The sequence below is a fragment of the Felis catus genome, assembly GCF_018350175.1.
Source record: "Felis catus isolate Fca126 chromosome D2 unlocalized genomic scaffold, F.catus_Fca126_mat1.0 chrD2_random_Un_scaffold_45, whole genome shotgun sequence".
Classification (NCBI taxonomy): domain Eukaryota; kingdom Metazoa; phylum Chordata; class Mammalia; order Carnivora; family Felidae; genus Felis; species Felis catus.
The window spans coordinates 63108-86500 of NW_025408508.1; the positions used below are offsets into that span (position 1 = coordinate 63108).

General features: G+C 45.8%; 1 protein-coding gene across 13 annotated transcripts in view; it reads right to left on the minus strand.

Moving 5' to 3' along the window:
* The window catches only part of LOC109501251, a 72767-nt gene that overhangs the window by 41881 nt on the left and 7493 nt on the right, over positions 1–23393 (minus strand). For 2 of the 13 annotated variants that reach the window (XR_006593450.1, XR_006593449.1), the window contains exons 1-5: positions 21310–22636; positions 20290–20313; positions 19847–19870; positions 18205–18670; positions 15590–15679 (exon numbers count right to left, since the gene is read on the minus strand). The gene's annotated coding sequence lies outside the window, so the exon portion shown is untranslated. Of the gene's footprint in view, positions 1–15589; positions 15680–18204; positions 18671–19846; positions 19871–20289; positions 20997–21309; positions 22640–23393 lie in introns of those variants that run through there. The other 11 variants (XR_006593451.1, XR_006593445.1, XR_006593444.1 and 8 more) reach the window with 10 other exon arrangements.

Consider the following 23393-nt stretch of genomic DNA (forward strand, 5'->3'; position numbering starts at 1 on the left):
GCATAATCATCTCCCCGTTCCAAGTGGGAGTGCAAACATAACTTACTTCTTGTCCTAGACCTAAGCCTAACACTAACTGAAATCCCAACAACTAAACATAACAGCTAACCCTAACCATAACCCTAATACTAAACCCTGTCCCTATACCTACGCCTAAACCCAAACCTAACCCTACCGAACTGAGAAAGTAAACAAACCCTGAACTAACCCTAACCTTGTGCCTAAACCTCTAACCCTAACCCTATAACTCTAACCCTAAAACCCTAACCCTAATGCTCTAACTTTACCCGCTAACCCTAAAATTATAACCTAAAACTAACCCTAACCCTAACCATAAAACTCTAACACTAACCCTAATGCTAACCGCTAATCGAATCTCCATACCCATAACCCAAACCCAAGTCCTAGACCTAGACCTCACCTTATCCCTAAACCTAACGCAAACCCTAACACTAATGCTATCAACTTACGCTAACCCCACCATCTAACCATTACCCTAACTCTCAAACTCAAACCATAACCCTAAACCTAAGCCTAACCCAAGCCCAAACCTAATGCCTAAACCTAACTCTAACTCCAAACCCTAACCCTTAACCATAACACTAAACACTAACCATAACCCTAAACATAACCCTAATGCATAAACCTAACTCTAACCCCTAACACTAACCCCTAACACCAACCCTAACCGTAACCCTAACCCCTAACACCAAACCCAATCCCAAACTCTAACCCAACGCACACGACACACAGGAATGGTGTCACATCCACACTGGTGAAGTCCCTGGTCAGAACATTAACCCTAGTTAAGGATCTTTCTAGATGGGGACCCAATTCCTATCTCTGAGAACACCACAAACAAATGGCCCAAAGCGGTACAGAATTACTCGACATGGAACATCGAACATCATCATGAAATTTCCAATGCCCGCATGGAGCAGCACAAGGGGGCTGATGAGGCCCAACTGAAGATGGCACACACACGAGGCTGGTCCTGGAACACAAAGACTAAGCCTGAACAGCCCGTTCTGATAAGGCCCACACACAATCCTCTGGGGAGACCACTACACTGCGGAGGTTCAGCGCTTGGAGCTTCCTGGGACCTAACCCTAAACTTAACTGTGACACTCACATACCGCTCAAACTAAACCTCACCCCAACTCTAAACCTAACCCTACACATGACCCGCACCCGCGCATGGACCCTCATTCAGCCCTCAGGGTGATCATGGCACTGGTGTCGCTTTGGCCCTGGCAACATCCATGGAACGAACCTTAACCTTGGCAAAAGCTTTCTCCTAATGGGGACCCAATTCCTAAGTCTGAGGACATGACGGACATGGGCCCCAGAAGCAGAGGAGGATTACGTGGCATGGAACCTGGGAACATCACTATGTCATTTCCAAAGACCAGAAGGAGCTCCACAGGGGACTTCTTGAGGTCTAACCGAGGAGTGGCACTGGCACCCAAAACTCAGCCTGACTGGGACCCTCCTTAGACCCCTCTACTCAGCCTTGTGGGGTGACAATGGCCCTACTGGAGGTATAGTGCCAGGAGCCTCCTGTGACCAAGCCCTAATCTTAACAGTGACCCACAGTATACACGTGAACCTAAACCTCACCTCATCTTTAACACTCACCCTACACCTGACTCGCACCATGCATGTGCCCTCATATCATCGATTCAGGGAGATCACAGGACTGGTGTCACTTCAGCCCTGGAGATTTCCCTGGCCAAAACCCTAACTGTAGCTAAGGCTTTCTGCATATGGAGACCGAATTTCCACAGTCTGACAAGAGCAGGCACAATTGGTTGAGAAGCGGTGCAGGATAATTGTGTGTGAAGCGTGGAACATCACCATGTCATTTCCAAAGCAGGGCTTCAGGTGCACAGGAGGATTCCTGAGGCCTACCGAAGAGTGTGGATATAGGTGTGGGGCCGTGGAACACAAAGACTAATGCTGACTGGTACCCTTCCTTCTGCACTCCAGTCAGCCATTCGGGGAGACAACTGCACTTATGTAGGTTCAGGGTCTAGAACCTCCTGGGAACTAATCTCAGCCATAAACAGAAACGTAACTCTAATGCTACACCTAACCCTAACACGAACTCTCAAACTAACTCTAAACCAGACCCACACCCGCCCATGTGCCCACATTTCAGCCCTCGATGGAATTCACGAGAATGGTATCACTTCGGCCCTGGCGATGTCCCTGTACCAAACTCTAACCCTAGCTAAGGCTCTCTCTCCATGGAGACCCAATTCCAAAGTCTGATAACAGCACGTACATGGGTTCCAGAATCGGTGCAGAAATACTCACATAACATGGAACATCACCATGTCATATCCAAAGCACGACTGCAGCTACAACAGAGGATTTATGAGTACTACACGAAAAGCATTCCATACACTTGTCTGGACTTTGTACCCAAAGACAAATCCTTACTGGAAACCTCCCTTGTGTACTCCACTCAGCCCTTCGGGGAGACAACTTCGGGGAGACAGCTGTACGAGGGGATTCCTGAGCCCCACCAGAAGGGTAGCCCATACATTTGACTGGCCATGAAACACAAAGACTAATCCTGACCGGCACCCTCCCTTGTGTACTCCACTGAAACCTTCGGGGAGACAACTCCTCTGCTGTGGGTTCAGTACCTGGAGCCTCCAGGACATAACCCTGACCCTAACCCTTACCCTAACCCTCACCCTACACCTGACCCTATCTATCACACTAACTCTAAAACAAACCCAGAGCCAAGGAAGTGCCCTCAAGTCACCCTCCATGGATTCACAACACTGGTGTCACTTTGGCCCTGGCAATGTCCCTGGACCAAACCCTAACCCTAGGTAAGGCTTTCTTCCCATGGGGAACCAACTCCAAAGTCTGACAACAGCACGCACACAGGTTCAAGAATCGGTGCAGAAATACTCGCCATGGAACATGTAACATCACAACGTCATTTCCAAAGAGCTATGGCAGCTGCACTAGAGGAATTCTTAGGCCTAACCGAAGGGTGGCCCATATATTTGTCTGGCCTTGGAACCCAAAAACTAATCCTGACCGGCACCTTCCCTTGTGTACTCCACTCAGACCTTCGGGGAGAAAATTGCTCTGCTGTGGGGTGTCTAGAGACTCCTGGGACCTAACCCTAACCTTAAACATAACCTTAAACATAACCCTCACCCTACACCTAACCCTATCTGTAACCCTAACCCTACACTTGACCCACACCGTCGCATGGGCCCTCAATTCAGCCCTCGAGGGAGATCACGAGACTGGAGTCGCTTCAGCCCTGGCGATGTCACTGGACTAAACCCTAACCCTAGCTAACCCTAGCTAAGGCTCTCTCCCCATGGGGACCCAAAACCAAGTGTGACAACACCACGCACCTGGGGTCCAGAAGCGGTGCAGGATCACTCGGCATAGAACCTGGAACAACACCATGTCCTTTCAAAGACCTGGCTGCGGCATCCCAAGAGGATTCCAGAGGCCTCACTGACCAGTGGCCCAAAGAGTTGTGTGGTCTTGGAAGCCCAAGACTAATCCTGACCAGCACCCTACCATGTGCCCTCACCTTATTCCTTCGGGAAGACAACTGCACTCCTGTGGGTTCAGCGCCTGGAGCATCCTGGGTCCTAACACTACCCTAAACCTAAGCCTAACCAGAACCCTCAACCAAAACCTAATCCTATCTCAAACACTAACCCTCCACTTGACCATCACCATTGCATGGGCTCTCACTTCATCCCTGGAAGGACATCACGAGACTGGAGTCGCTTCAGACCTGGCGACGTCCAGGGACAGAACCTTAACCCTAGCTAAGGCTCTCTCCCCATGTGGAACCAATACCAAAGTCTGACAACACCACATGCCTGGGCTCCAGAAGCGGTGCAGGATCACTCGGGATAGAACCTGGAAGGTCCCCATGTGCTTTTGAAGGCCTGGCTGCAGCTGCCTATAGGATTCCTGAGGCCTACTACACCAGTGACCCATAGAGTTGTCAGGCCTTGGAACCAAAAGACTAATCCTGACTAGCACCGTCCCTTGTACACTCAGCCCAGTGGGGAGACAACTGCACTGCTGTGCTTTCAGCGCCTGGAGCCTCCTGGGACCTTATTCTAACCCTAACCCTAAACGTAATCCTAACCAGAACCCTCAACTGAAACCTAATCCTATCTTGAACTCTAACCCTACACTTGACCCGCATCATCGCTGGGCCCTCAATTCAGCCCGCGAGGGAGATCACGAACCTGGAGTCGCTTCCGCCCTGCCGACTTCCCTGGACCTAACCCTAACCCTGGTTAAGGCGCTAACCCCGTGGGGAACCAATTCCAAAGACTGACAACAGCAAACACACGGTTTCGAGATCAGTGTAGAAATACTCTACACGGAATGCAGAACATCACCACGTCATTTCCAAAGCACGACTGCAGCTGCACGAGAGGATTCCTGAGGCCTATCCGAAGTGTCTCCCATACATTTGTCTGGAATTGGAACCCAAAGACTTATCCTGACTGACACCCTCCCTGGGGACACCACTCGGCCCCTCAGGGAGACAACAGCACTCTTGTGGAATCAGTGCTTAGAGCCTCCTGGGACCTAACCCTAACCGAAACCGTAACCCAAACCATATCCCTCAACCTACACTTAACCCTATCTCTAACCCTAACCCTGTACTTCACCTGAAACTTCGCATGGGCCCTCAATCAGCCCTCTAGGAAGATCATGAAACTGGAGTCGCTTCAGCCCTGGTGACTTCCCAGGACCGACCCCTAACCCTAGCTAAGGCTCTCTCCCCATGTGGAATAAATTTCAAGTCTGACAACAGCACACACATGAGATCGACAATCAGTGCAGAAATACTCGGCATGGAACATGGAAATTCACCATGTCATTTGCAAACTGCAATTGCAGCTGCATGAGAGGATTCCTGAGGCCTACCTGTAGGATGGCCAATACATTTTTCTGGCCTTGGAACCCAAAGCCTAATGCTGACCGGCACCCTCCTTTGTGTAGTGCACTCAGCCCTTCAGGGAGACAACTGATCTACTGTGGGTTCAGTGCCTGGAGTCTCCTGGGACCTAACCCAAACCCTATCCATGACCCAAACCATAACCCTCACCCTACACCTAACCCTATCTAGCACACTAACTCTACAGCAGACTCACAGCCACACATTTTCCCTCACTTCACCTTCCATGGAATTAACAACACTGGTGTCGCTTCAGCCCTGGCAACTTCCCTGGACCGAATCCTAAACCTAGCTAAGCCTCTCTTCCCATGGGGTCCCAATTCCAAAGTCTGACAATACCATGCAGACGGGTTCGAGAATCAGTGCAGAAATACTCAGTATGGAGCGTGTAACATCACCATGTCGTTTCCAAAGCGTGACTGCATCTGCACAAGAGGATTCCTGAGGCCTACCCGAAGGATGGCCCATACATACATCTGGCCTTGAAACCCAAAGACTAATCCTGACAGCACCCTCCCTTGTGTCCCCCACTCAGCCCTTTGGGGAGACAAAGGCTCTGCTGTGGGGTCAGTGCCTGGAGCCTCCTGGGACCTAACACTAACCCTAAACATAACCCTAACCGTAACACTCACCCTACACTTAACCCATTCTCTAACACTAACCATACACTTGACCCACACCCTCCCATGTGCCCTCATTTCAGCCCTTGAGGGAGATCACAAAACTGGAGTCGCTTGAGCCAGGTCTATTTCCCTGGACCGAATCCTAACCCTAGCTAAGACTCTCTCACCATGGGGACCCAATTCCAAAGTCTGACAACACCCCGCTCAAGGGTTCAAGAATCAGTGCAGAAATACTCGGCATGGAACGTGGAACATCAGTATGTCATTTTCTAAGGGTGACTGCAGCTGCAAGAGAGGTTTACCGAGGCCTACACGAAGGGTGGCCCAGATATTTGTGTGGCCTAGAATCCAAAGGCTAATCATGACCGGCACCCTCCCTGTGTCTTCCACTCAGCCCTTCGGGGAAACATCTGCACTGCCTTGGGGTCAGTGTCTGGAGGCTCCTGAGACCTAAACCTAACAGAAACCCTAACCAGAACCCTCAGGCGAACCCAAACCCTATCTCGAACTCTAACCCTACACTTGAAGCGCACCGTCACATGGGCCCCCACTTCAGCCCTCCAGGTAGGTCACGAGACTGGTCTCGTCAACACTGGCGATGTCCCTGGATCGAACCCTAACCCTAGCTAAGGCTCTCTCCCCATGGGTACCCAATACCAAAGTCTGACAACCCCAACGCCTGGGGTCCTGAAGCGGTGCAGGACCACCTGGCATAGAACCTGGAACATCACTATGTTGTTTCCAAGCCCCACTGTAGCTGCCCCTGAGAATTCCTGAGGCCTACCCGACCAGTGGCCCATACAGTTGTCTGGCCTTTGGACCCAAAAATTAATCCTGACGAGCACGATCCACTGTGCCCTCACTCAGCCCTTCAGGGAGACAACTGCACTGCTGTGGGGTCAGCGCTTGGATCCCCCTGGGAACTAACCCTAACCCTAACACTAGTCAGAACTCTCAACAAATCCCTAACCCTATCTCAATTCAAAGCCTACTCATGACCTGCACCTTCGCATGGGCCCTCACTTCAACCCTCCATGGAGATCACAAGACTGGATTCGCTTCGGCACTGGTGATGTCACTCAATCGAACCCTAAATTTAGCTAAGGTCTCTCCCCATGGGGACCCAATACAAAAGTCTGAAAACACCACGTGTCTGGGTGCATGAAGCGGTACAGAATCACTCAGCAAAAAACCCGGAACATCACCATGTCCTTTCAAAGGCCTGGCTGCAGCTGCCCAAGAAGATTCCTGAGGCCTCCCTGAAGGGTGGCCCATATATTTGTCTGACCTTGGAACTCAAAGACTAATCCTGACCAGCATCCTCCCTTGTGTACTCCACTCAGCCCTTCGGGGAGACAGTTGCTCTGATGTGGGGTCAGTGCCTGGAGTCTCCTGGGACATACCCTAACCCTAACCGTAATCTTAACCCTAGCCCTCAACCTGCTCCTAACCCTATCTATCACACTAACTCTACAGCAGGCCCACAGCTGTGCATGTGCCGTCACCTCAGTCCTCCATGGAATTCATGATACTGGTGTTGCCTCAGCCCTGTCGATGTCCCTGGTCTGAACCCTAACTGTAGCTATGGCTCTCTCCCCATGGGACCCAATTCCAAAGTCTGACTACAACACGCACACGGGATCGAAAATAGGTGCAGAAACACTTGGCATGGAACCTGAAACATCACCATGTGATTTCCAAAGCGCGAGTGTGTCTACAAGAGAGTATTTCTGAGGCCTACCTGAAGAACGTCCCATAGAGTTGTCTGGTCTTGGAACCCAAAGACTAATCCTGACTGGAACCCTCCCTTGTGTACTCCACTCAGCCCTTCGTGGAGACAAGTGCACTGTTGGGGTTTCAGTGCCTGGAGCATCCTGGGTCCTAAGTCTAACCCTAACCTTAACCCTAACCATAACCCTCAACCTATACCTAACCCTGTCTCATTAAAAAGGACAACATCAGAATCAGAGGGCTCCCAGAAGATGAAGAGAGAGACAAAGGGATAGAAGTGTTAAGTCAGCAAATCATAGCGGATATATATTTTTTTTTACCTAGGAAAAGGCACAGACATTAAAGTCCAGGAAGCACAGAGGACTCTCATAAGATTCCACAAAAATCCACCAGTAAAAGGAATATCATATTCAAATTCACAAAATACTCAGTCAAGGAAAGAATCATGAATGCAGCAAGGGAAAAAAGTCCTTAACCAACAAGGGAAGACAACAAAGATCAGGTTTGCAGCAGACCTACCCACAGAGGCTTGGCAGGCCAGAAAGGAGTGGCAAGATATACTCAATGTGCTGAATCAGAAAACTATGCAGCCAAGAATTCCTTATCCAGCAAGTCTGTCGTTCAAAATAGAAGGACAGATTAAAAGTTTCCCAGACAAATAAAACTTAAAGGAGTTCGTGACCACTAAGCAATTCCTAAAGGAATTTTCAGGGGGGCTCCCTGAGGGGAGAAAAGATTAAAAAAAAGAATAAAAAAAACACCAAAAGTACCAAAGACTGGATAGCACAAAAAAACACCACCACAAAATCCAACGCTACAAGACACATAATGACAATAATCTCATATCTGTGAGTACTCACTCTAAACGTCAATGGCATAGATGCTCCAATCAAAAGACACAAGGTAACAGGGTGGGGAAAAAAACAAGATCCATCTATATGCTGTTTACAAGAGACCCATATTAGACCTAAAGTCACCTTCAGATTGAAAGTAAGGGGCTGCAGAACCATCTATCATGCTAATGATAGCCAAAGAAAGACGGAGTAGCCTTACTCATATCAGACAATCTAGACTTCAAAATAAAGACTGTAACAAGAGATGAATAAGTGTGTTGTATCATAATTGAGGGGGTCTATCCACCAAGAAGACTTAACAATTGTAAACATTTATGCTCCCAATGTGAAAGCACCCAAAGATATAAATCAATTAATCACAAATATAAAGAAGCTCATTGATAATAAAACCATAATAGTATGGGACTTCAACACCCCATTATGACAACAGAAAGATCATTTAAACAGAAAATCAACAAACAAACAATGGATTTGAGTGAGACACTGGACCAGATGGACTTAACAGTTATATTCAGAACATTTCATCCTAAAGCAGCAGAATGTACATTCTTCTCCAGGACACATGGAACGTCTGCAGAATAGATATCATACTGGAAAACAAATCAGCCCTCAACAAGTACAAAAAGTTTGAGATCATACCGTGCATATGATCAGCTCACAATGCTATAAAACTCAAAATCAACCACAAGAAAAAATTTGGAAAGATAACAAACACTTGGAGACTAAAGAACATACTACTAAAGAATGAATGGTGGAATACAAGCTGGTGCAGCCACTCTGTAAACAGTATGGAGGTTCCTCAAAAAACTAAAAACAGAACTACCCTACGACCCAACAATTGCACTGCTAGGCATTTATCGAAGGGATACAGGTGTGCTGTTTTGAAGGGACACATGCACCACCCCCATGATTATAGCAGCACTATCAACAATAGCCAAAGTATGGAAAGAGCCCAAATGATGTCCACCAATGGAAGAATGGATAAAGAAGTGATATATATATATATAAGTGATATATATATATAGATATAGATATATATATATATATATATATATATATATATATATTTCAAAAAGACTGAAATCTTGCCATTTGCAACTACGTGGTTAGAACTGTAGGGTATTATGTTAAGTGAAATTAGAGAAAGACAAAAATCATATGACTTCACTCACATGAGGACTTTAAGAGACAAAACATATGAACATAAGGGAAGGGAAACAAAAATAAAATAAAAACAGTGAGGGGGACAAAACAGAATGGACTCATAACTATGTAGGACAGACAGAGTGTTACTGGATGGGATGTGGGAGGGGGTTTGGCTAAATGGGTAAGGGGCATTAAGGAATATACTCATGAAATCATTGTTGCACTATATGCTAACTAATTTGGATGTAAATTTTAAAACATAAAAAATAAAATTAAAAAAAAGGAATGAATGGGTGAACCAAGAAGTTAAAGAGAAAATTAAAAAGTACATGGAAGCCAACGAAGCAGATAACACCACACCCCTAAACCTCTGGGATTCAGCAAAGGTAGTCATAAGAGGAAGTTTATAGCAATCCAGGCCTTCCAAAAGAGGTAAGAAGGTCTCAGATACACAGCCCAACTTTATACCTTAAAGAGCTGGAAAAAGAACAACAAATAAAACCAAAACCAGCAGAAGACAAGAAATGATAAAGATTACAGCAAAAATCAATGCTATCGAAACTGAAAACAAAAACAAAAACACACACAGAAAAAAAAAAACAACAAATATCCCCCCTCCACCCACACACAAAACAGTAGAACAGATCAATGAAACCAGAAGCTTGTTCTTTGAAATAATTAATAACATTGATAAACCACTAGCCAGTTGGATCAAAAAGAAAAAGGAAAGGACCCAAAGAAATAAAATCACGAAAGAAAGAGGAGAGGTCACAACCAACACAGCAGAAATACAAATAATAAGAGAATATTATCAGCAAATATATGCCAATAAAATGGACAATCTGGAAGAAAGAGACAAATTCCTAGAAATATATAAACTAACAAAACTGAAACAGGAAGAAGTAGAAAATTTGAACAGACCCATAACCAGTAAAGACATTGAATTAGTAATCAAAAATTTCCCAAGAAAAAGAGCCTAGGGCCAGATGGCTTTCCAGGGGAATTCTACCAAACATTTAAGGAAGAGTTAACACCTATGCTCTTGAAGCTGTCCCAAAAAAAGAAATGGAAGGAAAACTTCCAAACATTTTCTCTGAACCCAGCATTACCTTGATTCCAAAACCAGAAAAAGACCCACTAAAAAGGAGAAGTATACACAAATTTTCATGATGAACATGGATACAAAAATCTTCCACAAGATATGAACCAACCAGATCCAACAATACATTTAAACGTTACTCACCACGACCAAGTGGGATTAATACCTGGAATGCAAATCGGGTTCAATATCCACAAAACAATCAATGTGACTTATCACATCGATAAAAGAAAGGACAAGAACCACATGATCCTCTCAATAGATGCAGAGAAAGCATTTGACAAAATACAGCATCCTTTCTTGATAAAATCCCTCAAGAACGTAGGGATAGAAGGATCATACCTCGAGATCATAAAAGGCATATATGAAAGACCCGAAGCTAATATCATCCTCAAAGGGGCAAAACTGAGAGCTTTCCTCCTAAGGTCAGGAACAAGACAAGGATGTCCACTCTCGCCACTGGTATTCAACATAATATTGGAAGTCTTAGCCTCAGCAATCAAACAACACAAAGAAATAAAAGGCATCCAAATCGTCCAGGAGGAGCTCAACCTTTCACTCTTCATAGATGGCATGAAACTCTATGTGGAAAACCCACAATAGTCAACAAAAAACTGCTAGAAATAATACAGGAATTCAGCAAACTGGCAGGATATAAAATCAATGCACAGAAATCAGTTGCATTCCTATGCACCAACAATGAAGCAAGAGAAAGAGGGATCAGGGAATCGATCCCATTTAAAATTGCACCAAAACCCATAAAATACCTAGGAATAAATCTAACCAAATAGGTGAAAAATCTATACACTGAAAACTATAGAAAGCTTATGAAAGAAATTGCAGATGGCAAACACACAGAAAAGACAAATGTTGCATGCTCCTGGATAGGAAGAACAAATAATGTTAAAATGTCAATAGTACCCAGAACAATCTACATAGTCAACACAATACCTATCAAAATAACACCATCATTCTTCACAGAGCTACAACAAAGAATCCTACAATTTGTATGGAACCAGAAAAGACCCTGAATAGCCAAAGCTATCTTGAAAAAGAAAACCAAAGTAGGAGGCATCACAATCCTGGACTTCAAGCTGTATTACAAAGCAGTAATCACCAAGACAGTATGCTCTTGGCACAAGAACAGACACTCAGATGAGTGGAAGAGAATACGAACACAGAAATGGACCCAGAAACGTATGGCCAACTAATCTTTGACAAAAAGGATAGAATATCCAATGGAATAAATACAGTCTCCTCAGCAAGAGTGCTGGGAAAACTGGACAGCGACATACAGAAGAATGAGTCTGGACCACTTTCTCACACTCAAAATGGACGAAAGACACTCAAAATGGATGAAAGACCTAAATGTAACATAGGAAGCCATCAAAACCCTCGAGGAGAAAGCTGGCAGAAACCTCTTTGATGTTTGCTTCCACAACTTCTTAGTCAACAAGTCTCCAGAGGCAAGGGAAACAAAAGCAAAAATGAACGATTAGGACCTCATCAAAATAAAAAGCTTCTTCACAGTGAAGGAAACAATCAGCAAAACTAAAAGGCAACCAACAGAATGGGAGAAGATATTTGCAAACGACATATGAGATAAAGGATTAGTATGCAAAATCTATAAAGAACATATCGAACTCAATACCCAAAAAACAAGTAATCCAGTGTAGAAATGAGCCAAGACATGAGCAAACACTTTCCAAGGATGACATCCAGATGGCCAAATGAAACATGAAAAAATGCTCAACATCACTCATCATCATGGAAGTACAAATCAAAAACACAATGAGATAACACCTCACCCCTGTGAGAATGGCTAACACTAACAACTCAGGCAACGACAGATGTTGGCGAGGAAGCGGAGAAAGAGGAACTCTTGCACTGCTGGCGGGAATGCAAACTGGCACAGTCACTCTGGAAACCAGTAGGTAGGTTCCTCACAAAATGAAAAAGAGGACTACCCTACAACCCAGCAGTTGCACTACTAGGTATTTATCCAAATGATACAGATGTGCTATTTTGAAGGGAAAAGTGAACCCCAAAGTTATAGAAGCACCATCAACAACAGCTAAAGTATAGAAAAAAAAAAATGTCCATCGATGGATGAATGGATAAAGAAGATGTGGTGTATACACACACACACACACACACACACACACACACACACACACACACACAAATAGAGTATTGCTTAGCAATCCAAAAGAATAAAATGTTGCCATTTAACCTGCATGGATGGAACTAGAGGGTATTATGCTAAGCGAATTTAGTCAGAGAAAGACAAATATTATAGGACCTCACTCATATGAGGACTTTAAGATACAAAACAGATGAATATAAGGGATGGGAAGCAAAATAATATAAAAACATGGAGGGGGACAAAAACATTAAAAAAAACTCTTAAATGTGGAGAATAAACAGGGTTACTGGAGGGACTGTGGGAGGGCTGATGTGCTAAATGGGTAAGGGACTTTAAGTAATCTACTAATGAGATCATTGTTCCACATTATGCTAACTTGGATGTAAATTTAAAAAATAAATTAACTAAAAATAAAAAAAAATTAACCCAGTAAATAAAAGACATCCCAACAGAATATTGTTGAAAAGGTGTCAGTCATGAGTCCCCACTAAGGTTTGTACCTAAGTGGCTTTCTTAATTTCCCTAGTTTCTCATAAATACGGACAGTGCGCTCTGACACAAATCTGCTCTTGCCCTGCCTCAAGGTGAGCAGAAAGAATATATTCACCTTTGACTTGGCTTGTTAAAAAGAAAAGAGAAAAGCAAATTCATTTAAGATAAAGCAAGTTTTACTCATGATGCAAAATCTGCTTGACTACTTTGGACATAATGTATTGCATTTGTTTATGGCTGACTTTGCCTAAATTAGTGAATCTATTTAAATGACCAAATATTGCACATTTCACTTAGTTGCAAACACACACACACACACACACACACACACACACACACACACACAAATAGCATGAAACAAAAGTGAATAGGATATAACATAAATGCAGTAAGGACATAAAAGATTAGTTTTCCTATAAAACATAAAATAACTGCTTTGGCAACAGTTTTCCATTTGATAACTTCACAAGCAAATTTATATTGACTTCCAATTTATTAACCATTTTTAGAAATACTATGTTTAATGATAACTCTAAATACAAATGGGATTATTTTTCAGAAAGAGGGAAACATTTTTTTTCTCCTTAGTATATTAATTAAGCTGAAAACTGAAAGGATATCAGTTTTGTAAAAGACAATCCCAACAGACAACATTGTTGGTATCTGAACCATCATGTCAGTAAAAGTACAGTCAGTGAGGCTGTATCCTTGACTGAAAATCATGCACCATTTGTGGAGGGAACACCAGAAACTCTCCTCCAACATGATGATTGTCATTCAGGAGCTGTATTTTTTTTTATTTGATGAAATGGCATGTTCAAACTATCTTTATCATGACTCCAGTCTCTGGCTTTTTAAGTCCAGGTCAGTTCTAAAATGGTCTTAATTCATTTGCCTCGGGTAACTTCTCTTAATCCTGAATACCCAAATAAATGAGACCTCAAATTAATTTTTGATCATTAAAGAAAATAGGTCTACCAAAACGACATATATCAAACCTTACTAGCTATGATAGTATGCTTATCTCTTCCAAGTTACTAAAAGATTACTGCTTGTATTCAGCTTAATGGTCAACCTGGCATTTAATGGGAGCCTAGGGAAACAACAGTAATGTATTTTTGGAATTTCAGGCTATTTCTTTGTTTCAATCAGCAGTCACTATAAATATGTTATGGTCTACAGATTTATTCTAGACCTATTTTCTATGTTTAAGTTTATATTTGAGAGAGAGAGAAAGAGCATGAGCCAGGGAGGGGCAGAGAGAGGGAACACAGAATCGCAATCAGGCTCCAGGCTCCCAGCTGCCAGCACAGAGCCCAACATGGAGCTCAAAGTCATGAGCAGTGAGATCATGACCTGTGCCAAAGTCAGATGATTAACCAACTGAGCCACACAGATACCCGAAGACCTATTTTAAATTTGCAAATATCAGACTCCAAAAGTACTGACTATTATCTAAGCCTTTAGCTCATTCACAAGTTGCATTGACTTTGAACAAAAGTAATTTTGATAAGATGCGCTAGTCTTCTATTTTTAGGAGCTACACAGACATAGAAGCAGAAAACCAACAGCTTCCTCATACACAACTTAAGAATCATCTCTACACCACTGATGCCAATTTAAAACAACCATTATATGGCCACTTGATCAACATTCATAAGGTCATGGCAATGGTTTGGAAATGCCAAATGAAACCAGAGCTCAACACGTGTAAGGAGTCACACCATGACCCTTAGGATTTCCATCTACATGTCCAAATGACAACTATTAACAGCTGCTTTCCTGTCAATTTAATGATGGTACAACTTGCATGAATGCAAATATAACATACTTTTTAAAACAAAGCTCATTCTGAAATAGACAATCTATGCAGACAAATCCTAAGTTCTATTTCAAACAATCAGCTGCACCCAAAGAAAGAACGATACTCTCTTAACTATAAATAACTGACTTTCAAAATCTACGACGGGTTTTCACCAATACAGCTCAGTCATGTTACCAAGAACACATGGTAAACTCTTACAACAAAGGCAATGACCTTTTCCTCTATATTGTAGGAAAAAATAACAGCTATTATCTTGACATTATGAATTCATTGTATAATTCAGACCTGTTACAAAGGAAACAAACTCTCTCAGTATTCTTACTGGCTAAATTTTGCAAAGGGAAGAATACGTTTATATAATCATTAAGGATAACAGAAATTGCAGCAGTAAAAAATAAAAGGATGTGATATTGAAATTCAACCTGTGGGTATAATTACTCAGATACTAAACTTAATCCCATTTCCTGAATTGTTACACCAGCTTTACACGTACCATTGCTTATATTATACCAGGCTGAAGTATGGCTTTTCCCCGTTCATCTTGGGGACATATGGTAGATGAAAGAAAGTGGGCTTTGGAGCCCATGAGAACAAAGTTATCCAAAGGACAGCACTTACTAGTACTGTGATCTCAGAAACATGACCTACTCTCTTTTGAGCTTCAGATTGTTGATTTTCAAAATGAAAATAATCATACTTACCTCACCTGGAGGTTATGATGTCCGTGCTAAAGATGTAATTCCAGTGCCAGCCCGGAACTTGGAGTATAGAGGTAGAGGGAAGATGCAAGCCTATACAAATAAATAAACAGAGTTATAACTTGGGCTAAGGGCAAACTGGGATTAGCACTGTGTGAGCAAATAACGGGCACAAGGGCATAGAGAAAAAAAAAACCCATGTAGGTAGTGACTAGGTACAACAGACAGAAACCTGTTATGGAATGGATTTGCCCCCAAAATCCATACATTGAAGTCCTAACTACCCATGGGACTGTACTTGGATACCAGATCTTGAAAGGTAAAGTGGAGGTCGAATGAGCTCATTTGTGGGGAGGGACTCTAGTCTGATAACCGGTGTCCTATAGGAAGAGAGTGGGCAACTACACACACAGAAGGAAGACCACGTGAAGACAGTGGGAAGGAGGCCATCCACCAGTCATGGAGAGAGGACACCCACCCTGGCCACACCTTGATCTGAAGTGTGAGAAAATAAATAAATCAATTTCTGTTGCTTAAGCCACCCAGTCTGTGGTACATTGTGATGGCGGACCCAGCAAAATAATATGAAATCCTAATATTTACTTGCTCAGCAAATGGTGTGTGAGCCTTTGAAGGAGTTGGGCACTGTTCGAGGGCCCTAAGGAACCAGGCCTAAACAAAGCTAGTTTGGTCTTTGGACCCCATGGAGCCGACAATCTGGCAGGGACTGCAGTAGGCGACATCCAGCAAGCAAGAAAGAAAAACAGATGGTGCCAAGGGCCAGGAAGAAAAAGAATGCAGGAAAGGGATATCGGGTGTTCAGGTCGGAGAAGGAGCAGTTTTCAGTTTTACATAGAGAGCTAGCAGAGACTCCACTGAGCAGGTGATGTCAGAGCAAGGTTATGATGGAAATGAGGGAGTATGTCTTGTTGGCACGTGGAAGTATATCCCCGACAGAGAGAGGCAAAGTGAGTGCAAAGACCTGAAGCAGGAGTATGTGCCTGACAAGCTCAGGGAACAGGGAGGGGCCAGTGTGGCAGCAGCCCAGTAAAAAAGGGGAGGGGAATAGGAGAGGCCTACAGGGAGGTAGCAGAGTCTGGGGAGGGTAGCACCTGTGTGGTGCACAGCTGGAGTCAGGTGTCTGGAGACATGAACAGCTGTGGGCAGTGCATAAAGACTTAGAGGCCCCAGATGCTGGCATATAGAAGCCTGAGGCTGGCTGAGATCACCCCAGAGTAAGGGCGGGTGGAAAGCAGATGGGGGACAGGAAGAAGACGAGGACCTACCAACACAGACACTGGTGAGCAGCGGCCCAGACGGTGGGAGGAGGAAGGAAGTAATTTTTAAAGAAAGGGGGTAATCAAGTGAGACTGTAAAATGGTGCCACGTAATCCACATACTGAAGTTTGAGACTTCACTGTGACCTTCAGCGATGTGTGTCATCCATTAAAGAGATGAGAAGTAGGGACGAGTGGGAGAGGAAGCCCATTCAGACTCAGCTGACAGAGAAACAAGGGAAGTTCTGCAGGCACCAGCACGTGCACTGCTAGGCATAGGAAGACAAAGCAGGTGGTGCTGGATGGGAAGTGATTGCTCCCTGTGGGCTGGGAGAAACAGCTGCAGGTGCACAGGAAACACTAATGCTAATATGTGCAACACGAAATATTTGTACTTGCTTAAGCTCTATCAGAGCAGATAACCATGGATAGTTAACCATGAGATAAAAATAACCTAACTGTAAAGTCAATATCAAACCAATTGTTGACCCAACACAGATAGGCAATCAAGGAAAGATGAAACGAAGTAAAAGGAACTCAGCGAACACAAACCTCACCTGTTTACCAGTAAAATCACCTCTAGCATTTCTAGTTTTAGAGGCCCCGCCTGCCTAGGGACATTCATGAAATGGCCATGGTATCCTGACCGTGGAAAAGTAGCATAATCACTTGTTTCCTAAATAGTGACTCATTTGAATGGCCACACGAGGGTTTTACTGTCTCTTCCAATCGGTGAAATGGACCTTCCCGAGAAGAGGCGGGAATAGGGCAAGAAGACAAGTAGACTGATGGAGCTGCTTTAAAATGTTTTTAGCTTCACTGTTTTTTGAGAGAGAGAGAGAGAGAGAGAGAGACAGACAGACAGACAGACAGAACACACGTGGGGAAGGGGCAGACAGAAAGTGAGACACAGTATTTGAAGCAGGCTCCATGTTCAGAGTCATCAGCACAGAGGTGAAGCGAGGGTTCGAAACCACAAACCGTGAGACTATGACCTGAAGTGGGACACTTAATCCACTGAGTGGCCGAGGCAGTGCAAAATACGTCTGGCCTAAAAGGAACATCAAGGCTTCGTCGCCGATGAAGGGGTGCAGAAGGGGCACATGCATGATCCCCTCCCGTGCCAAGGTGTGGGAAAGAACATGAGTGACACCCCTCCATCACAGAGACAGTGGCGCAATGGTGACCCCCTCCCTTGATGTGGGAGGGCGCAAGTGTTAACCCCCTCCTGTCCAAAGGGGGGGGAAAGATAATGCTTGAAAACCTTTCATACCCAGGGTGGAGGAAGTACTACCTAAGCCTTACCCTACCCCTTATGTCAGTGCCAACCCTAACACTTACCTTAAGAGATGTGTGTTTCTTCAGCTGTGAAAGTGAAAGAACCATTCGTGAAATATCACATTTAATAGTGACATCACTACTCTCTCCCTAAAAGGTGGCACTGTGCATGGGTGACCATCTCACACACCAACCAGGGGCAAGGCAGAATCCTGAACCACCTCTGGCGTCAAGTGGGGTGGGGCACATGTTTGAACGCCCTCCAATGCTGAGGGGGGTTATGTGCATGTGTGAACACCCTTCCCACCGAGGTGAGTGGGGCCAAGCATGAACACTGTCCCTTGCTGAGGGAGGGTTGTGTGCCTGTACAAATGGTCTGCCTCACAGAGCGGGGGTTGTGGGCATGCCTGAACCCCCTTTGGCAAGGGGGGGGGGCTTTGCACATGTGTGAACACCATCCTGGCGAGGGGAGCGGGGAGCATACGTCAACGCCCTCCCTGGCCACGTTTCTTCAGCTGTGTTTCTTCAGCTGTGAAAGTGAAAAGAACCATTCATGAAACATCACATTCAATAGTGACATCAGTACTTCCTCCCTGAGGGGTGGCGCTGTGCATGGGTGACCGACTCACATGCTGACAGGGGGCCAGGCGGAAGCCTGAACCACCTCCTGTGCTAAGTGGGGCAGGGCGCATGCACCAACGACCTCCCTGGCTGAGGTGGTGGTTCTGTGCATGCCTGAACACCCTTCCTTGCCCAGGGGAAGGGGGCGCATGTGCAAATGCCTTCCCTCATTGAGGGGAGCTGTGTGCATGCGTGAACATACACCAGTAAGGGGGGCTGTGCGCATGCCTGTACAGCCTCCTGCGGTAGTGGGTAAGGAGCATGCATGCATGCCCTCCCTCACTGATGGGGATTGTGCTCATGTGGAAACGCCCTACCTCTTGGAGCAGGAGTTTTGTGCATGTGTGAACACTCTTCCGCCAGTAGGGAGAGCTGTGCACATGTGTGAACAGCACCCAGTGGTATGGGGACGGGGCCTACGTGCGAATGGCATCCCTCCCCTAGCCGGGGTTGTTCAGAAGTGTGACACACTTCCGCCACAATGGAGTCTGTGCACATCTATGAACACCCTCCAGCGCTGAGGGGGTAAGGTGCATAGGTCAACACCCTCCCGTGCCAAAATGGGTATGGGGCACATGCTTGAACCATTCCCTTGTTGAGGGATGCATGGCGCATATGTGACTGCCCTCCTTCATGGAGGGGTTGTTGTGCGCATGCATGAATACCCGTCCCTCACTGACTGGTGGCTGTGCGCATGCATGAACACCCTCCCGGGCAGAGGGGGGCGGGGCAGATGCGTGAATATTCCCCCATGCTGACGTGTCACGTCACATAGGTCAACACCTTCCCATGCCAAAGTGGGGGGATGGTGCACATGGGTGAACGCCCTTCCGCCAGGAGGGGGGCCTTACACACACGAGAACAAACTCCTGCACTAATGGGGCAGGGTGCGTGCACAAACGCCCTCCGTCGCCAAGGAGGGTTGTGCGTGAGAACACCCTTCTACACAGACGGAGGGCTGTGCCCATCTGTGCCGGGGGGGCAGGGAGTATTAGTGAAACACCTCTCGTGCAGAGAGGGGGAAAGCAAGCATGACCTAACCCTTACCCTAAAGCCTAAATGTAATGCTAACCTTAACCCTTACCTTAAGTGATGCATGCTTCTTCAGCTGTGAAAGTGAAAAGAATCATTGATGAAAGGTCACATTTAATAGTGGCAACAGTACTCCCTCTCCGAGGGGTGGCACTGTTCATGGGTGACACCCTCCATCACCGAGGGGATGAGGAGCATGTGTGAACCACCTCCCATGCCGAGGGAGACAGGGCACATGTGTCAACACCCTTCCTCACCTTGGGACGGGTGGTGCAAATGTGAGAATGCGTGAACGCACTTCCAAGCTGAAGAGGATGGGGCACATGTGTGAACACCCTCCCACGCTGAAGGGGGCGGGACACATGCATGAATATTCTCCCACACTGAGGGGCGGTGCTATTGCGTGAATACACTCTAGAGACGAGGGGGTGGGTGTGGAAGCATGACCTAACCCTTACCCTAACCGTTAATGGTAATGCTAACCCAGACCCTTACCTTAAGAGTTGTCTGCTACTTCAGCTGTGAAATTGAAAAGAACCATTCATGAAACGTCACATTTAATAATGGCATCACTATTCCCTCATTGAAGGGTGGCGCTCTGCATGGGTGACCTCCTCCCACACCAAGGTGGGGCTGTGCACATGCGTAAAAGCCCTCCCTGCTGAGGTGAGCAAGACACATGCATGAACCATCTCCCATGCAGAGGTGGGGTGTGCCCATGAGTGAACACCCTCCCGACCCGACAGGTGGTCATGCACATATGTGAACAATCTGTCCTGAAGGGGGGATCTACGCATGTGTGAAAGCCCTCCCCAGCGGAAGTGGAGTGGAGCACGTGCTTCAATATTTTACCACTCTCAGGGGTTGGGGTGAAAGGGTGAACACTCTCCCTTGCTCAGGATAGTAGGGTGATGCATGAAGTCTTCCCGTGCTGAGGGGGGAGAGCAAGCATGACCTAGCCCTTATCTTAACCCCTAACTGTAATGCTAACCCTACCCCTGACCTTAAGAGATGCATGCTTCTTCAGCTGTGAAAGTGAAAACAGCCGTCCATGAAACGTCAGATTTAATAGTGGCATCACTACTCCCTTGCTGACTAGTGGTGCTGTGCACAGGTGACCCCCTCCAGAGCCTGAGGGGGGAGGGCACATGCGTGAATCCCCTCCCACACTGGGGGGCAGGTTCATGCACATACCTGAACACCTTCCTAAGCCAAGGGGGCACTGTGCTCATGCGTGAACACCTCCTGAGCCAAGGAGGGCATGGTGCATGGACAAATGCCCTCCCTCGCCAAGGGTTGTGGTGTCCATGCATGAACACCCTCACACACAAGATGGGTGCAGGCGCATACATCAACATCCCCCCCACTGAAGGGGACTGGTTCCTATTGGTGAACACACTCCCGAGATGAGGGGGGGTGGCTCATGTGTGAACGCCCTCCCACTCCAAGGGAGGGTGCAGGCATGGCCTATCCCTTACCCTAACCATGAACGGCAATCCTAACCATAACACTTACCTTAAGAAATGCCTGCTTCTTCAGCTGTGAAAGGGAAAAAAGCCATTCATGAAACAACACATTAAGTAGTGGCATCACTACTCCCTTGTGGAGGGGAGGCAGGCTGCATGCCTGAACACCCTTCCACAAGGAGGGTGGCGGGGGTCAGGTGTGACGTTCCTCCCTTGCCAAAACGGGGATGCAAGCATGACTTAACCCTTACCCTAATCCTCAGGGTAATCCAAACCCTAACCCTCATCATAAGAGATGCTGCTTCTTCAGCCATGAAAGTGAAAAGACTCATTCATGAAACGTCAGATTTAATAGTGCCAACACTACTCCCTTGCTGTCTCTTTCAATCGGTGAAATGGACCTTCCCGTGAAGAGGCAAGAACAGGACAAGACCCTATGGAGCTTTAATTCACTGGCCTACAGAGACAACATCAATACAATCAATAGGGACAACACATCTCCCCATGGGCCAACAATTTAGGTTGGGGTGACCTCAGAGAATATCCCCTCTGAGGGATTTAGATGTACACTTACCAGTCAAAAGTACAACCTCACTTATTGATCCAAAATACATAACCAACACCTTAGGTTTGATACATGTACCCTGCTAGAGTTTCCTTTTGGGGGTGGGTGATTGTTGTCTCCACATTCGGTGCAGGGTTATGAAACGGTGGTGGTGGGTGTTTTCTCCTCTTCCATAAAGAGTTCCAAGGCGACCATTTGTGGGAGCCAAGCGGTAGTTGGTCTGCTCCTGAATCCCTGTGTGCTTCGGGTTCCCTGTTGAGCATCATAGCAGCGGCCTAGTGGAAACATGAGAGATGTCAGAAGACACTCAGGTAACCAAAGATGCGAATGAAGAACCTCCTGAAATACCATCAGAAGACTATGGGACACTGCTACCATCCACAGTTACAGTCCAGTTTCCGAGAGCATGTGGGATGCTCTAGAGGAATGCAGTGTTACAGTGGATGAGAGGTGTCCGGCTGGTAGAAGAAATGCTGCACATCCCCGATGCTGGCTGGGGAAATGTCGTATATGTTGTCAGCTATGCCAAAGATAACAAAAGAACAATGAACGAGACAGACGCCTGCTTCTTCAGCAATGAAAGTGAAAAGAGCCATCCAGGAAATATCGGATTGAAAATGATTTTAGGTACATTAATTTTTGAAAGACACAAAGAACACAAGTGGGGCATGGGCAGAGAGAGAGAGACAGATAGTATCTGAAGCAGGCTCCAGATTCCCAGCTATCAGCACAGAAGCTACCCAGCGCTCAAACCAGAAACCGAGAGATCATGAACCAAGACGAAGTGGGACGCTTAACTCAGAGACATCCAGGTGCCAAGGAAAACATCTGAATTAAAAGGAATATCACTGCTACATTGCGGATAAAGGGAAGCAGATGGGACACATTCGTGAAGCCATCCCACACCAAGGGGGATTGCACCATGCGCTAAACCTTAACTGACACCTAACATTAATCCTAAACATAAACCTTACCTTAAGAAACGCCTACTTTTTCAGTTGTGAAAGTGGAAAAAGATATTCATGATTTAATACTGGCATCAGTATCAGATTTAATACTGGCATCAGTAATCCAAATCTAAGGAGCGGTGAGGCTCATGGGTGACACCATCGCATGCAGAGGGTGTGGAGGGTCGGATGTGTGAACACACCCCATGCACCAAAAGGATTGGGTGGTATGTGAAATCCTACCATACCGAGAGAGTGTGGGGAGATGGTGTGAAAAACTCCAGAGCAAAGCTGGAATGGGCGAGGCAAGAAAAACCTGCAGTGCAGAGAGACTGGGGTGATAGCAAGAACACAATCCCTCAAATATGGAGGGCGGTGTCCACGCATGAACACCTTCCCGCTCAAAGTGGGAGTGCAAGCATGACCTACTCCTTGCCCAACTCCTAAACCTATCACTAAACAAAATCCCACCACCTAAACCTAACACCTAACCCTAACCATAACCCTAATGCTAAATCCTGCCCCCACCCTTCCCCTAACCCTAGCCCTACCTCTAACTAACCGTAAACATAAATATAACTCGAACTAACCTTAACCTTACCCTAACCCTCTAACCCTAAG